Source organism: Poecilia reticulata, chromosome 7 (genome assembly GCF_904066995.2).
Source record: "Poecilia reticulata chromosome 7, P_reticulata-male-v2, whole genome shotgun sequence".
In the NCBI taxonomy this organism is placed as follows: domain Eukaryota; kingdom Metazoa; phylum Chordata; class Actinopteri; order Cyprinodontiformes; family Poeciliidae; genus Poecilia; species Poecilia reticulata.
In genome coordinates this window covers 9,756,408-9,774,647 of record NC_088836.1, presented here as the reverse complement: position 1 = coordinate 9,774,647, position 18,240 = coordinate 9,756,408, and the positions used below count along the sequence as shown (strand labels likewise).

Sequence of the window (18,240 nt, the reverse complement as noted above, 5' to 3'; positions counted from 1 at the left end):
CTTTCGGAGTAAAACCAGGGGATTGAAAAAAAATCCTGTACAGGGTCAATAGATAAAGAAGTACAAATAAATGCTAAAACATGGAAATGATTCATTAAAATTCTGAATGCAATTCAGGTTAAAATTATTTAGTTATTTCAGTATTAATTCATGTAATTATTTCATATTTCCTGTGCTACCCTGGAAATTGTTTAGACTTTCACGATATGTTCGTCAAATGAACTTTGGCATCTGGTTGGTTAACCTGCCACAGAGCAGGAACTGAGTCCATGCATGCATAGCATCATTTCATGATGTGATGCAGGACAACAATTAAAGTTAAATGAAAACTGACAAAACGCTTTTGAAGAATTTAATTTTTTTATTACTGAACTATGAAAAAATATATTATTATTGAAACATTAAAATGAATTAACTTGCTGTATTTTGCTGCATTTAAGTTGAAATTACCCCCATATAAATATTTATTAAATAACTTGCATGTGTACAATATTAACAAACCTTTGCAATGTAGGACTACAGGTGAGAAACATCTACATTTAATCCAAGGATGACGTCGTCCTACTCTGTAGCATACAGGAACATTTATGCTTGCTTCCATTGCTTCACACTTACCTCCAAACAAATAACAAAACTGAGAAAATATATTTTTCTCCCGTTTCTTCTATTTACCTCTTAATTTCACTGAAGAGCTTCAGATGCCCATTTCAGAAAAGTCGATGAGTCTCAGTGGCCGCCTGCCTGCTCATCCCAATTCTATTAGCACGGAAGCCAAGCGTTGCACCAATTACTATCACTGTCATGCCACAACACCAATAGCACAATTCTGGTCATAACAGCAAACACACACAAACAACACACACGCGTACACACAGTTGGTATGTAACTTGGCTAAGTGGGCCCTCCGCCGGCGCGCTCCAAACTGCCACCTGCTACCATCAGCCTACCTCGGCTCCTGGCGGCAATATAACAGCGCCTGAGGCTGCAGCGTCGGACACTGGTCATTAATTGAGCTTAATCGTCTCATTGTTTAACAGCCTGAGACCGACCTAATGGCTGTGCCAAACCCGAGATCACTAAACACCTGGCTGCAATCAACCCGAAGCCAGGATATTTTCAGCAGAAGAGGAAGGTTTGGAAGCGGGTCACTGGTTCTCCTCTGCCGGGTTCATGTGTGATGAGACATGTCAACTTCTAATGAGCCTGAGACCAGGCTGAACTGAAATTGACTGCTTTAAAACTTCACTAAAGCACCTGATGGGGACTCGGATGGTGCGTACGATAAAATGCCCTTACTTGCATTTTAAAATGGAGTTTTTCTTTCTTTTTGTGCAGCCACATGCAAGAGCAGCACGAGGGTTTGTTGTCAGCTGGGTCCCATTAGATAGAAAACATTTTACTAACCGGCTTAATAAACTAAACATGACTACAGTGTTTGTAACAAGGAGTGAATTGGAAAATATGTGACCGACTTCCAATATGGTTTAATCGATAGAACGACGTTTGTTTTGAATCCATTAAAAGAAACAGAATTGAAATTATTGGTCTTGCGTAATAATCTAAGTGACTGGGGATCTGATTTGTTTTGTTTTCCATTAAAGCAAAAGTAAACAGAAATATGTCACACTGTGTACCAAGCCAAAACTTTACATACACTGAACGTTTTCTTATTTTAGGTCAGATGGAATTACCAAAATTCTGTACAGAAACATTCATGAATATATTTCTGACATACTTTTTCTCTTTGTTGTCGTAATTAGCAAATAGAAATAGTTTTGGTAACACTAACAGGAGAAGCTTGGTCTGACTGAAGTTTGGACAGAGAGAAAGAAAGAAAAGGTACACGAGTCGTCTTCTCCCGCGTACGTAGACTTCTAGTTGTATTGGTTTCACATTTTGTACCAATTTACATAAAAAAAAAATGTTGACGATATTCTAAGTCAATGTTTGAGCACATAAGTGGGCTTTCTGAATGACCTCAGACCCACAGTAATAGATAGATGTGCATACTGTACACTTGTGCGCCTGGAGCAAAACTCCAATTAGCACCACTATGAGCCCCGTGTTTGGCAGGACAGTGACGGTTGGCTGAAATCTCCAGGATTTATTACTTGTTTGCACACACACACACACACACACACACACACACACACACACACACACACACACACGCACGCACGCACGCACGCACGCACGCACGCACACACACACACGCACACACACACGCTGTATTATCACGCCTTTACCGTGTCAGCTAGCTCGCTGGCGATTCAAGAGGCTGAAGTCAGATTGGGTGGAAGGGCTATTTGCGGATGTACAGTGAGGCTACGCATGCAGTCAGGTTGTGGGGGTCTGCAAGGGTTATCTGGTGGACGGCTGCCCACCCTTTGTGTTTCAAATCCGGGGGAATCTGTTAGCCATTGTGGCTCCCTGCTTGTTCACCAGCCAGAGAGCTGAGAGAGGGGATTTCACTTCCACAGAGCCTTTGACTAGCAGGCTTTTTTTTTTTTTTCTTTTTTCATAATCGTCCTCTCTGGGTTTCTCTCCTGCTCTTTTATCCTCTCTGTCTCTGCCTCCACCCCACCTGCTTTGTTCAGAATGCATTGCACAGTCAGCCCCGGCCAGCTATAGTATAATCTGTGAGTGACGGAGGGGAGTGATCCAGTTCTGCACTGTGATTTTAGGTTTTAGGGGGTATCACGCGTCTTCCACAGGGCACAAGCTGCTTGTTACAGGCTATGCGGGCGTTTTTACTGCCAGAGTGTCACGATTTTTTCCTATTCAGTGTATTTATTTATTTATTTTTTTTGTTGAGACAAAATCCAGTTTTATCTTGTTATTGTTGAAGTGTCTCTCCCCAAACCGTCAGCATGGAGGAGCTTCTGAAACAGCATGTAGTGTCAGACATCAGACAGGTCTCAGCTGTAACCAGCACTAATGAGCTTCTCTCGGATGAGTTGTGGGTGTTTAAAGGCAGAGTGATGCATGCGAGTCCGGCGCTGGTGAAAAGCACTGTAAGACATTGCCACATATGACACTAGATTTAGGCAGGCTTTCTAATTTTATCTAAGCCCGGGATTTCAAGCTACAAACCGTGCTCGACTAAACCGCTGCTGCTCGTCGTTGCAGAGACATGTGCGATGCTCCGGGAGTTTCTGAACATCCGAACAAGTAGATCTCTTCGTAGACGTTGAGCAACAGGAGAGAATGAGCATCTGATTTCATGGAGAAAGGGAACCTGATCACCTTCTACAAAGAATTGCTGGCTATAAAGAAAAACAATTAGTTTTTCAATACAAAACATTGTAACCTCATGCATAATTTGCAGAGGCTTTAATTAGGGCTGCGGGGTGCAAGGAAAACATGCAATTGTAATATTATTGCTAAATATTGCAGTGATAACATCAACTGTAATTAACTCATGGTGTACTAAATCTTCTCTGTCTTTTTTTAAATGAAGGCAATGCTATGATAAAAAAAGATAAAAACTTTTTTCCATGAGTTCAAAACCAGTAAAATCTTTATCAGACGTGACCAGCAAAGGCAGTGAGAGTTCATCCAGTAAGATAAATATATCATTACTTACATGACTTGTATTAGGCATATATACTAATTATTGCATCGAGGCCATCGTCTGAGATTATGTGATTGTGATTCTGTGCATTGTACAGCTCTAGCTCTGACGTTTGCTTTTAGTTGGTTCTTCTATCATGATAAGCCGTGTGATGTGGCAGAGCACCCAAACTGCAGGCAGGAGGTACAGGCAGCCTGATGGTTGAGGTAAAATAAGCTTGTAATGAGGTCCAAAATGCTTCCAGAGACAAGTGCAAGCTGTGAAATAAAAAATAGACGTGCCAAGCAGTACAGGGCACACAAAGGTAACAAACTGGGACCAGGAGAAAGAGGCGGATCTGATAACAGCTGATTGGAAATGAAGGTGTTAAATACCTTCAGAGGGAATGATTGCTTGAATTAGGAGCAGGTGAGTGATCAGTGTATGCAGATGTGAAAAAGCTAAAAAAAAAAAACAACATTAAGTGGACATGATCAACACCAAAAACACAACAATATAAAAAAGGCACCAACAGATGCTGATTAAAAAAGGCCCTATTGAAATTAAACTAAAGTGGCACAAAATTCAGAACCAAATTAACTTTTCTACTTAATTAGAAGCGCAAGACTTAGTGAAAATCTAAACTGAAGCTGGAACACAACAATCGGCCAAGCAGTCAAGAGACCAATGATGGCATTGAAGGAGACGGAGAGAACCACAGCGGGATCGTCTATCAACACATAGCAAGAATATCAAGAAGAGTTATCCACGGTCTCTAAATATGGCTTTTATTAATGAGTGGCAGGTAGATTTATTGCACAACCATAGGAACGTCTGCTTACTTGCATAGAAAATGAGTGAAAGAAGGAGCTCTGGTCGAAAGAGATCAAAATAGGACTGCCTGGCCTCCATGCACAAAGCTTTACATGAAGGGGAAACGCCACACATCAGCCTCAGCACACAATAGAATGGAAAGATGGTTCTGTAAAGTCTTGGAGGATGTACATATTTTATTTGTAAAAATTTCAAACATCATGTATAATTTTTCTTTACCCTTTACAACAAAGCACTGCTTTGTGTTGGTCAAATAAAATACACTGCGCTGTGCATTTCATCTATGAGCTAAAAGCAGAAACTGCATCCTCACTGTCTCAGATCTCATGGAAATAATGGTTGACAGGACATTGAGGACCTGCAAACAGGTTTTACGGAAAGGGTTTAATGTAAAAGTCTCTTTCATGAAAGTTAAGAGTCCGACTGTGGACCAGTTGTTCATTTCCATGGGAGACGCACTCCTTCCCCAGTCGCTTTCATGCTGCTCATCAAAATGTGAAGGCACAACAGCGCTCCGACTGCACACTGGGCTTTGATTGATGCAGACAGGAAGCGGTGAAATCAAATGCTAAAAATATGAGCGGACTTTTACCACGGCAGCCTTGTAGGTGTGAAACATGTGTGGAATAATCAGGGGTGAGTAATGCAGAAAAGCCTCTCAGGGGACGGCGGGTTATAAAACAAACGGAGCTTCCTGATGGTTTTGTTGTATTGCTGCAGAAGCGTGTGAGCTGTACGCGTTTAATACCAGTCGCACGCTGCGCTCCGTCATCTCTCTGCTCCACTTCCTGCCGCTGTGCTCTGTGGTCTGTCACCGGGCCCGGAAGAGGGGACGAGGACGTAAAGGGAGGAGGAATGCTGGGTTCCCTCCTGGAAGCGACAGAGATGTAACATGAATCGGTGTGTGGTGTTAAGGAGAGAAAAAGGTTAAATACAGAAGGATGACTGGAGGGATTCTGGCTCAGTTACAGCTTCAAGGAGTAAAAAAAAAAAAAATATTTATAGAACTGCACTATTTCTGTGGTTAAAATGGAGATCTGTCAATACTTTATTGAGATTTCTGAATATTAAATAACTGACTAACAGTAAACCACAAACGGTCAGTAAGTTAAAGGCACAAAACACTCAGCAAAAAAAAAAGAAAAAAGAAAATGTGTGCTGACTGTTGTACTTGAAAGAAGAAAAAAGCAAGTAATAAAAACATTTTAAAATCAGCCATGCCAAATGTTCAACTTACTAGCATATCTTCAACTTCAATAACATGCATTATCATCTGTTAGTTTTCCTTTTGCAGCCAAAACCGCTTTGACCCGCAGAGGCCCGGACTTCACCAGAACCTTGGATGTGTGCTCTGGCATCTGGCACAGAGACGACAGCAGCACATCCTTTAAATCCAGTCATTTGTGAGGAATAGCCTCCATGTTTGTCCAGCACATCCCACAGAAGCTCGATTGGATTCAGATCTGAGGAGTTTGGAGGCCAAGCTAACACCTCAAACTTTGTTTTGCTCCCCAAACCGTAGCTGGACCATTTTCACTTTTATGGGGAATAATCTGTTTCTTGCTGAATAAAACCATGGAAATCAGTAAAAAGAAAAAAAAAAAAAAAAAGAAGAGTTTTCATCATGCACATGGCCTGCAATAATACAGAAGTAGGTGATAAATGTCAAAGTTGATGATAAGCCCCAGTGTTTCCAGGAGAATATTTCCTCATACGTCACCCTGCCTCTGCCCAAAGCGCACCACTGTTGCCAATTTGAGCAGCAGTGGAACATCTGTTGGATCACGCCACACCTTTCCAGCTTTTGCTCCCCTTAAGTACCATGTACCAAGTGAATCTCTCGCTGCTCCTTTCTTGGACTAATCATCTTGATCGATACTGACCGCAGCAGACCAGGAACAACCCATGAGAGCTGCTGTATTGGAGACGCTCTGATCATCAGTATCTGGATGGCTAAAATCCTGACACACAATTACCCCCCCCCCCACACTTCCGAAATCAGTTTTGAAGACAAAATACTCATTTGGAGTGACAGAACTGGAGTGACTGAGCCAGGTTTCTGAGAAACATATTTTCAACTCCCACCCACAAACTTTCTATGGGAGATCAGTATTTTTGTGAGAGCAACTCAAATACAGTACATGCATATTAAGCCACTTTATTTGATGTATGTCTGGTTCTTTCAATGACCCGTTAATTAAAAATCAAGTGGTTAGAACAGATGTGTTGTAATTTATGTTTTCAAGAGGGACTCTAGAGTGTTTGAGCAACTTGCAGTAATTAATTCTCCGAGCCCCTAAAGTTTGGGTAAACTCACGTTTTTGGAGTTTTGGTGACCTTAACTGACCTAAAACAGAAAATGTTAATCTGATCTAAAGTCAGACAGTGGAAAAAACAACAACAAAAAAGGTAGGAAGAAAGCTGAATAATTTTTAGTCAACAAAGTTTTACTTCAAGAAAAGAAAAACCACTTCTATTGCAGAGTCACTTGGATTAAAAAGTACATTTTGCGAGACTGAAGCCCTGAATGTTGGCAAATACAAAAAGCAAACAGGCTGAACCAAAAGTCTCAGAGTCTAGCAACAAACCAAGCGAAGTAGGAATAAATTAAAAGCAAGACTGTGTATAGGAGACATCCAGACCAAAAAAAAAAAAACTACAAAAAACCAGTCAACTGGAGAGCAGAGGAAGACGAGTGATGATATATTAAAGGCAAAACTCGAGACTGGAGAAGCTGAGACAGCAGACGGATGCTCAGAGTGATGTAAACAAGAAAACCAGAAAATGACAAAAAGCAGAAGAGGAGAGAGTAACGTGCAGTAAAATGTGGCTATATCTATATATATGTGTGTGTGTGTGTATGCGTGCGTGGGTGTGTGTGTGAGGGTTCTTGTATGAGGCGTGTGGAGCGTGGGGGGCTGCATGGCTGAGCAATTTCTGTCCAGTTGACTGGTTGTATGGTAGGGGGTCCCTGGGAGAGCTTTGATCATTACCGAGTGTGACAGAAGAGTTCTGACAGAGAGGTAGCCCCCAACCCGACCTATCACACACACACACGCACACACACGCACACACACACACACACACACACACACACACACACACACACACACACGCACACACACACACACACAGGGTGATACAGCAGCATCACCATGACCACTAATGTTACTATCCTACACGGCCGGGACATGAAATGTTGCAGAGAGGGAACCTAAAGATCGCTAATCGCCTTCTTGACAGATTGGACATTTTCCTATATCAGCCTCTTAATGTCTGTGCTGTCTGATATTTGTCTCTATAGAGTGCAACTATTGCAACTATATGCTATAAATGTGTTTATTCACCTGAATTGTCAAGATGCAGGTTAAAACAGTTTCCTATCTGTTGTCTATTAAAGACAGACAACTTAGCAAGTGTTCACTTCTACCAACCAGTCGTCACACATTTAATTCGTCATTAAATTATTCCATCTGGGTTCCACTGTCCAAATTATGGTGAAATATTATGTTATTCATAATTCTGTAAGTACACACCGTTAGGTGCCCAGGTGATCCTGTTAATAAACCCGGTTTGTCAAGAGAACGGCACTCACAGTGAGGAGTCTTTGGACGTTCCTCTCTACATCCTCCAGAGTCCTAGGTCTTCTTCCGTGTTTCCTAATTTGTTATCAGGGCCGTGCAGAGACCACTAAAGGGGCAGGTGCCCCCAAAAAAAGGGCACATCTAACAGCGTTCTAGGACAGAATATTAACAAAGCCTCTCAGCTTTCAAAGTTTAATAAACAATGATAAATTACAAAATTGTGAGATATACAATCAAAGCTAAGGTAAAATCTCTATATAAAGCATACAACTATGCCTATGTAAGATATTTTATTAGTAATTTCTTTCTGCATGTCTATTTTGTTATAGGAAAGTATTGCAATATTCAAACCCACAATTTAGCAAGATGTGTAAATCAGAGCTGGACCACCAGACATATCTGGTGGTTACATCTTTACAAAATTACACTATTAAAAATATAAACAAGGGCACAATGCAACCTTTTAGTGTACTGTAATCTATAAAAAAGAGCTGCCTGTTTGCTTCACTTGCAGTGGAGATGAAGATGGTCCATTCAGGAAAGCAGAACTGCATCAAACTTTAATGTAGAACTGCAGAAAAAAGAAAAAAACTAAAGCAAAAATTTAATTGTTAATGCATGTCACCATGAAAAAAACCTTTTTGAAAATTAAAATCACACATTTTTGTTTCATGAAGTGAAAAAAATCATTTGCCAAAACTTATTTGCGCATGTCAGAAATCTTTTCTTGCTATTCTAAGTTTTTGTTTGTGACTCAAAGTTTTGCTTGTGATTCTCTCATGACGTCTGGGGCAGGGTCTAAAATCGCAACAAAAGATTTCTGATGTGTGCAAATAAAAGTTTATGTTTGGCAAATAACTTTTTAAGTTCACGAGATAAAAATTAGTTATTTAATTTTAAAAAAGTTTTTTAAACAAAACCTTTTGTTTAAAAAGAGAAATCATTACAATTCCAAAAGTTTTGATGACAATTTTATTTTACTTAACTGAGGTTAGTTTTTTTATTTCATTGAATAATTGGGGGGAAAAAATTACTTAATACTCTGCGAACCAGACCCTAAACTTACTTAATCATTTTTTCCCCTTCATTAATGTCACTTTTATTACATTCATTATATCTATCATGGTAATTCAGGGTGAGTTATTTTTAATTCTAAATTAATATCCTTGTTGGACTTTTATTTAAGTGCTATTCTCCTTCAAGATACATTTACCTAAAGCTAGGATAAATGCAATGTACATTATGCAGCAAAGGAAATTAGAAGATTGGACATATATCCATTATGGAGATGATCGGTTTTGGACGGGCGATGTGCCCTTATTGCATAATAAATACTAAAGAATGACTGATATCATTAACGATACAGGGGAGAAGCTTTTTAGTTATCTAGCTTTGCTAGCAAAGTCGTTAGCTAGCAGCTAGCTAATAGCACATCAACAACAGCCTAATGTCTGTATGATAAAAATAGTGAATCGATAGATAAGAACAGTTTCTCCTCACCTGGCTGTCTCCTCCCGCTCAGTAGTTCTTCAGAGAAAGGCAGACGCAGAGGCCTGTCAGTGTCTGTTGTATTTCATTACCTCTCTGCTTAAACCGCGACTCCGAGCTGAAGCAGAAACGATACTTCAACGTTTTCCGTCATCTGACAAGTAGCAAGTTACTCCACTTTATTCACCAAAAACGTTTTTTTTTTATTCACCAAAAACTGTTCTGTAATCTGGAACGTTCGCTACGTTTAGCTCCAGTTAGCCGCCTTATCTCACTGCGCGAGAGGCAACTGCGTCATGCGTCACGGGCAAAAGGTCAAAGGTAACAAGGTGACCGGCTTATTATGTTGTACAAAAAAAACCCAACAAAAAAACTAATAATTTTAGTACATGTTATTATGTGTCAGAAGAGGGCTTAGAAAATAAAAATACCCAAGAAAAAATAAATAAATAAACATTGACCAAAAGGGCACTTGGGGGCCAAGGAGCAAAAGGGGCAGGTGCTCAAGCACCACTTGCTCCCCCCTCTGCAGAAAACAAGTTATCACTTGTTTTCTGAAGGATTTAGCGTCAAGGACTGACTAAAAACCATGGAAGAAGGTTGATTTTCTGTTTTGTGAACCCTTTTTGTGCTGACTCGGCCAGATGTTTTGAATCATTTTCCCGTCGATAACCCATTTACAGTTTACAAGTTTACAAATAAAAACTTTACTTGATTTTTATTGTAAGTCAACTGGTATATCATTAAGTCCGTGATTCCATACAGTCCAAAAAGGTTCTCAGGTCCGTTTGAGCAGGAACGCGCCCACAGCATCATAAACCCTACACCATACTCAACATCAAGAAAAAGGGACATTTTGTTAATTTTTTTTCTTTGTGGCAAAAAACAAAACTTGATTTTATCTCATCTGATCAAAGCATGGGGGTTCTGTTGGAGTCCTGCCTGAGTTCAGAAAACTCCACGTTTATGTGCAATGGCAGGAAAGAAAATGCAAATTTAGAGGTTGTTTTTGAAACCATAGTTTCCTGTAGATCTCTAATGGTGAGCTTTTGGTTCTTCCCTCTTTGCTTGCTGTGAATTGGTGGCCAGATAAGCCCATGTCCTTGTCCAGCCTCGTTTGTCAACAGATCCAATGGTTTTTAAAATTTTAATGGTTGTTCTGATTGTAGATGTGAAAGAAATTAAGTGAGTAGCTGTTTTCCTTTTTGGCTAAATATACTTTCTGGAAATTGTAAGGGAAGTCGCAAAGAGTGGACATAGATTTCATTTTTTCAAAAACTATAACATCCCAGTGTCTCCAATCTCCGCCCACTCCCTTAATAAGCAATGAGCAATTGTTGCCATATTTAACAAAGTGCAAACAATTATATGCCTGAGCGGCATGGTTCTGAGCTGAAAGTACTTAAAATGTCTACAGTTGTGGTAAGGATGCGTGTTTTCATGCTAACCTTTGGAAACATTTTTTTGAATTACTCTCAAAGGCGAAAACAGGTTCTGCTGTCTTCATTGTTCTGAAATTAAAGCTTTTGTTTAGACATCTGAGTAAAGGCTTGTTAAGTAATTTACCTGTCAGAATAAAACTGAATCAAATTCTAACTTCTGTTAAATGTTTCCTATCTGAAAGATTTGCGCTTGGATGTAAAAAAAAAAAAAAAAAGCCTTTTAGAAGTTAATCCAGTTACTGAACAGCTTTTCCTCTGTCACTAGGCTGAGAAAAACACCTCCCAGACAGGAAATGGATTCATAATTGTTATCAAAAAGCTAAAAAATGTTACTGCACATCAGGGCAATTGTTATTTATATTTTGTGACATTAGATGGCATAGCAAGTTGTTATTGTGAACAAAATCTGAACCTCTGCCTCATTTTCCTGTCAGTTGGTGGTAATGTCTAAAATTTGCTTGTTTCCCTTACTTGTTTTTCGTAAAACCTTATAAATAATTAGCATGCCCCACAACCTAAAACCACCAACAGTTTGAATTACAGGAAGAGACAGGATCCACAAGATTAAGCTTTTCATAATTTTACTTTGTCTATTATCTTTTCGAATGTAGTTAATCAAATAATCTGTTCATTCTGCTCAGACAGAAATTTGACAGAAACAATGACAAATGTTGTTTATTTCCAAACTAAAAAAAAAACCCTCTGGAAAATAGTAAATAGTTTAAAATGAAAAAAAAATTTTGGCCCCTCCTGGGTCATAACTTCAACTGAAAGTGAGAAATAGGAAATGTCATATATGGCAATTTATTCTGTCAAAGCAGACCTTGATGAAATCAGCAGAACTCATCAAAATGTAAAAACTGATCAGACATTTGATTATCTACAAATCCCACATCCACAAATATTTCATATTCACACCATGCAAGCTAACATGTTGGCATGCAAATTTCTGCTTGTGCACATATGATATATAAAGTTGTGTGCTCTTCGAACAAGTCAAGAAATTCAACAGTAAAAACCTATGAGGGAAAAATGTACGTACAGCTTCTATCAACATTAAAACAAATGTTTTGTAATATTAGTACTATTATAAAATCATTTATTTTTAAGACTATTGTCTGAAATGAAGGTGAGTGAATTACTCAGCAGAATAAAAGCCCCCACCTTCCACTTCCACACCAGAAATCCTCATTTCCACAAATGGTTTTAGTTGTACTTTAATCCTTTAAAGACTGTTATTAGAAAAAGACATATATTCTTGGATGCTTTATACAAAATATTTAAAGGAGTAGGTGGAGAAGGCATCTTGCAATCAAAACGCTGCGGGTAACATTTCAGCGATAAATGTATACTTACCCCTGAAAAGGCTAAAGTTAGCAGCTAGTTAGCAGTAGCCTCGACCGCCTCGAGTCGCAGAACAGAGCGAAGATGTTTGCCTGCATCTCAGAATAATCTTGCCAGAAAAATAAACTGGAATGAACAAGATTAAATAGTCCTGCCACAACAAAAGTTAAGATCTGTCACTATTAAGGTCAACTTACTTTTTCTTAATGAATTTGAGACATTTTAAGGCCTTATTTTTACATTTAAGAATTTTTAAGTATGCACAGATACACTGTGAAAAAGTAAGTCCAAAATGTTTATTTAATACAGCAGACTTGGGGGGTCTGCTGTATTAAATTAGTGCTACCTTTGTTAAGAAGGTAGAAGTATCGCAAACACGTAGATTTCAAAAGTGATACGGCTGGCATCAAAAGGTGAATGTGGCATTTCTGAGCACAGTCTGATGACCACAGAGTAGGAAAATGTCCGGACCTAAGGCACTGTGCTGCTTAAAATGAATGAAACCCTAAACAAGCCAGAAGCAACGGGAAAATCATTTGATCGCTGCCGTTTACACTTTAATAAACAGCCATTTGAAGTTTGACTGGCAGTGTGCCTGAGAGTTCAATAGAAACTGCCCCTGAAATGACCGAAAGCAACCCTGGAGGTGATCAAACCATCCATCTGAGAGAAACCACCGGCCTACACACATCCCCGCTCCAATAATAGAACATTAATTTCCCAATTTATTTTGTCTCTAGTTGCCGGCCCGCCAGTCCTTCAGGTGTTTTCACTCAGATTCAGGCTTCTCAGGCTCTCTGTGAACTGGTAATTAGTTTCTCCTGGCTTTCTGTTTCACTGCCTTTAGTGTGTGCGTGCACGCGTGTGCGTGCGTGTGTATGTGTGAGTCACATCCAGACAGAAATCAATTTCAGGCGGAGATCTATCAGCTTTTGTAGCCAGCGATCCAATCATCAAATAATGCATCTGATATCACGCTGTCGAGGTGGTCTGTTCAGGGGAATGATTCACTTTCTCTTTCTTTCTCTCCGTCTTTCTTCCTCTCTCCTCTATCTCTGCGATTCAGCTCTACACCCCCCCCGCCCCCCCAACACACACACACACACACTCGCAGTATCTCACACAATCTGTTTCACACACATTCCATGGAATGAGGTGATGGATAGTATTAGGAAACACGACTTCACCCGAGGATTATCAGGGGGAAAAAAAAACAAACCTTCCTTCAGTCTCTTTTATTCTGTTAGATATCATCAGCTTAAGATGTTTACAGCACACCAGGAGATATTTTCAGACAAGAGGCTGTGATTTATTCACTTTGTCTACCTCTGATTCAGTGAGTGACTGCAGCAATACATCCAATGTGCCAACAGGTAGAGAAACCAACAGGGATACAGAGAGCAGGAGCTGTACATCACTGGAAACTCTTCTAGCTGCAACATGTTGTCTTGTGTTTTCTATCTTCAGGAGATGAATATAAGTAACATGAAGCTCAAAAAAAGTCAATTTTATATAATACTCCCCATTGAATTTTCTTTATTTGCTCTCCAGTTCTGAGACGTTCAAGCGAGGGCTTGGTGATGTGCTCTGGATCGTCGGCCTGCTGTATGACTCAAGTGTGCTTGAGTTTAAGGTCACAAGCTGCCAGCTGGACATTTCCCTGCCAGCATGTCTAGGTGGGGCCCATAAGGGGAAAAGGAGGGCAGACCAGATGGGTCCCATATGGGTTTGTCCATGGGTTCCACAGTGGCCCCACATGGGTTTGCCCATGTAGGGCCACAGCCCACATGGGCCCTACATGGTGGTGGGCCCACATGGGTTTGCCCATTTAGGTGCCCCTACATGGTCAAACCCATGTGGAACCCATATGTCTGCCCTCCTTTCCCCCATATGGGGCCCACCCAGGCATGCTGGCAGCAAGTCATCCAGGGTAAAGCAGCACAGCAGAATGAAAATCATCAGGGTGGAATATTTCAGTCCAGGTAAGACCAATAATTTACATCTGCACAATCCTAAAATTAAGAAGCTAACAAAAAAACAAAATCTTTTGTGTTTCTTAAACCTTTAAACTTGGTTTTAAAGAAAAGCAGTTAAGCTTTGATCACATTTTATATTGTTTAGTGCAGATAAAAAACCTAATTGCAGGAAATTTTTAGCCATTTGTGGTATGTTCACAGGGTTAACCAATTGTTGGAATCTTGCCTGTCACTCGGTTTATGTTTTATTTTTTTATTTTATTTTGTCCTCCAATTACCCAAAACGCACCCACACGAATCCTTTAAATGGTGAGGAAGGCTCCGAAACCAACCGTTGTCAGTCGGTCCGCTCAAAAACCACTTCCTTTCATATTTCAAATAAGAGTCTCAAACATAGATACACCACAGCACACACCTTTGTGTCTGGGGCTCATTATAATAGCTTACATTTACTTCACCAGCCCAAATAAGAAAAAAAGAAACGTTGACAGCAACCGGATAACGCAGAGCCATTACACCCAAACCCTGCAGTCGCCTCGATATCACCAGCTAACTGCCCATTCGAACTCCAAAGACGGCTTATTAAAACCTGCTCCTGCTGAACGTCTGCATCCTTTCCATGGAATGTGGCCATTGGGATGACAATTAGGTTGATTTTGTCTTTGCCAGACCTCCATATTATGTATAAAACATTCTTGCAAATGAGAGAACTGCCCTTGGGCTAGAGGTGCTGAACTTTGAATCTTTATTGCAAAGGACTGCATTAATCCTCTCAACTTTGTTAGCCTACAGCCAGTGCAGTCTTTTACCAAGAAATGGAAGAAACTGATGACTCCGCGTTTCATGCATACAAACTTCAGCATTGGATCAAATAGTGGTTTAAAGTGTCTGCGGCCTCTAAAGAGGAATAAAGACAGGTTAGCATCTGCGTACGAGAGCTTGATAAGTATTGGCGTCTTGGATGTGTCAGACCACACAAATCTTTCAAATCTTTAGAATTGAAACAAAAAAGTGAGAAGTTGATAAACATCTTTTAAAAGAGCTTAGACTTTATCAGACAGCAGAGAGACAGACCGGTGACAAAGCGAGTAAAGTACTTTTCTAAAATCTTTCCTTACTTTCATGTCTGCAGGAGTTATGAAAGTAATGCGCTTGGTTCTCTGAAGGTCTTCCAGACCTTTTCAGGTCACACTGCTGCAGCTCAACGCATTCAGGGATCTAAGACATGGGGATGACAACTTGCAGACGTTAAAACTGAGCATCAGAGTTGGGAAGAAGAGGAGTTCATGTAACTTTGAACGTGGCGTGGCTGTTGCTGTCAGACAGGCCGGTCTGCTGATTTCAGACTCGTCTGATCTGCAGAGATTATTCAGGCACGGCCATCTCTGCGGTTTGCAGAGACTGGTCCGAACAAGAGACAATGTCCGGCGAGCGGTTAGTGGAAACGCCTTGTTGATGACGGAGGTCAGAGGAGAATGGATTTGATGTTACGGAAAGGGCAACAGCAGCTATAGGTGAATATCATATTTGTTGAGAACAGAAAATTGAAGCAACAATTCAAACAGAAATCATTCAGACTTCTAAAGTCGTAGGATGAACTAGCAGTAGGCAATATGGACTCAAAGTTTTATTATTTATGCAATGTTTTGTGGTGCTGTTGTGATTACAATAAAACTGACTGTAAGAACTATTTATTTCTTCTTGTTTAGGTAACTGTACTGCATGACACACCAATCACAACCCCACAAACACAAATTCTGCTCTTGGGAAAAAAAATAAAAAATTCCTTCTTTAGGACACCAGCCACATAAAGAAGTCTGATTTGTATCACTAAGCGGCACATAGTAACTGCATTTAAACATATTTTCTAATTTATTGATATTGAACAATCAGCGGAGGAAATAGTAAAACTAACGATACAGACAGTTTTTGTTCTTTTTAAATATCATTAATTGGAATTTATTCTCATCATGATAAGTAATTTATCACAATGAATGATAAACGATATGAAACTTGCCCATCCCTCAGATGAAACGGGTAAAATAGATACATCTGCAAAACTTTATGAAGAGAACAGTTAGAGATTTGATCTTTTGAGGCTCATTTCCCCCATTTTTTTAGCTTAACTAATAAAGGTAACGGTTTTAAAGACAGAAAATAGCATCTCAGGACCAGTAAGTTGGTTTTCAAAGAACCATGGGGTGAACTCAATAGAGTCCTCCTCTCTGGTCTTGTGTTATTTCACTTACTTCTCAAAGCTAAGTTCCAGATATTGTTAATTTGCTGTAAAAATATATTTTTTATATCGCTAAACCATCTCCAGCTTTTGGTTTTTATCACTCTGAGGATCCTTCTTCCTCTTTCGCTCCCCGTTTTTAAGTCCCAGCGGGTCAGTATGCATTCAGCTTAAAATCTCCCGCACAGAATTTTAAACATGCATAGTTCTGTGTAACCACTCTACAATTTGTTCCCAAGTACTTCAGCGTCTAGCACGTTTCCCTCTGAGAGTGTTAACAGGTTTTCTTTTCGCTCCACTTGAGTGCGTTTGCATTTGACGATGTGTGTAAATTTGCGTGTATACCGAGGACTGCAGCAAGAAGTGTGTGTGTGTGCGTTTCTAAGTGCCATACACCTGCAGCTTGCAATCATGTGTGCATTTTCATGTAAATGCATGCTTTGGGTGTAGCCAAGCAGCAACTGTGTATTAACCAGCTGTACTCACTGTTGTGCTTTAGTGCGCGTGTGTGTGTGTAATTTTTTTGAGGGTAAACCATTGATGTCATAATGCACAGAAGCAGACAGCCTCTCCCAGTGTGATGCCAAGACAAACGCTCCAAATATCTCTATTTGCCATCAGTTCACCCCACACACACACACACTTTACAATGAGCATATGGCAGCCCCCCTCCACACACACACACTCCTCCTTTTCTTCAAATTTTACCAAGTGTGATGCTCAACACACGCAAACACATTACCACGTCTCTCATTCACTTCACCGCCCATCCCGACATCATGCATCTCTCTCCTACAATTATCTGTCGATCCCAGTGAATTATCATTCACTCATTTAGCCCCATCACTCCTCCTCTCGCTTCATTTGCCGCCTCTCGCTCCGTCTCTCCTTCAGGAGAAAGGTCAGCTCTCACCAGGAGACTCACTGGCCTGTCAGAAAGACAGAGAGGAGAAGGAGGAGGAGGAGAAGGGAGGGAGGGAGGAAGAGGTGGAATGATGGAGCGCAGTCTGCTCTCGGCCGGCTAAATTTACTCACCAGCGGCGCGCAATTTCAGGTCATATTCATGGAGATCTCCTGCCATCCTGGAACGTCCACACAATGGGAAAATGGCTTCTGTTTTGCATCCTGTTTTGATTGAAGCGCTGTGCTGCAGAGCCAAAGCAGGGATGGTTAGAGAGACAGATGGAGTCCAGGTCCTGATAAACACCTGCTCAAATAGGAGGCAAAGATTTTCATGCTCAAGCATTTCTTTTCATCCTGCTTGAGAGAATATGCAGTGCCTGAATATTTTTTATTTATTTTTTCACATTTTGTGATTGTACAGCTGAACATTTTCAAGCTTTTGTGTTGGGATTTAATGTGATAGTGGCACATAAACAGTGAAGGGGAAATGATAAAGGATTTTTAAAATATGGTGCCTATTTTATTAAATATTGTATAAAAGCATTTTTAATCTTTTACCCCTGGACTGTTGAGTGGACTAGTCAAAGATTATCCGTGCCAAGAGAAGTTGTCAACAAAGTACCAACAATTACTTGGTTAAAAGACAACTCAAATGTTACTTAAGTCATCCTTTTTCAGAAATGATGTTATCTGACAGTCACATTTATAAAATCTGATTTATCATGATTTCCTAATAATAAGATAAAAAAAATTAATTAGTGTGAATAACTTCTTTATTATTTAAATTAGGGCAGAAAAACACCTGCAAAAAAAAACTTTACCTGTTTTTGTTTTTACAACCAAAAGTATCAGAAACCAACATCTAAAGACAGACAAACCT

General features: G+C 40.0%; 1 long non-coding RNA gene across 2 annotated transcripts in view; it reads right to left on the bottom strand.

Moving 5' to 3' along the window:
- The window catches only part of LOC103467130 (uncharacterized), a 43,323-nt gene continuing 25,083 nt past the window's right edge, over positions 1–18,240 (bottom strand). The window contains exons 3-4 of one of the 2 annotated variants that reach the window (XR_001776752.2): positions 17,493–17,604; positions 1–5,257 (exon numbers count right to left, since the gene is read on the bottom strand). This is a non-coding gene — a long non-coding RNA (uncharacterized LOC103467130). Of the gene's footprint in view, positions 5,258–9,651; positions 17,387–17,492; positions 17,605–18,240 lie in introns of those variants that run through there. The other variant, XR_001776753.2, reaches the window with a different exon arrangement.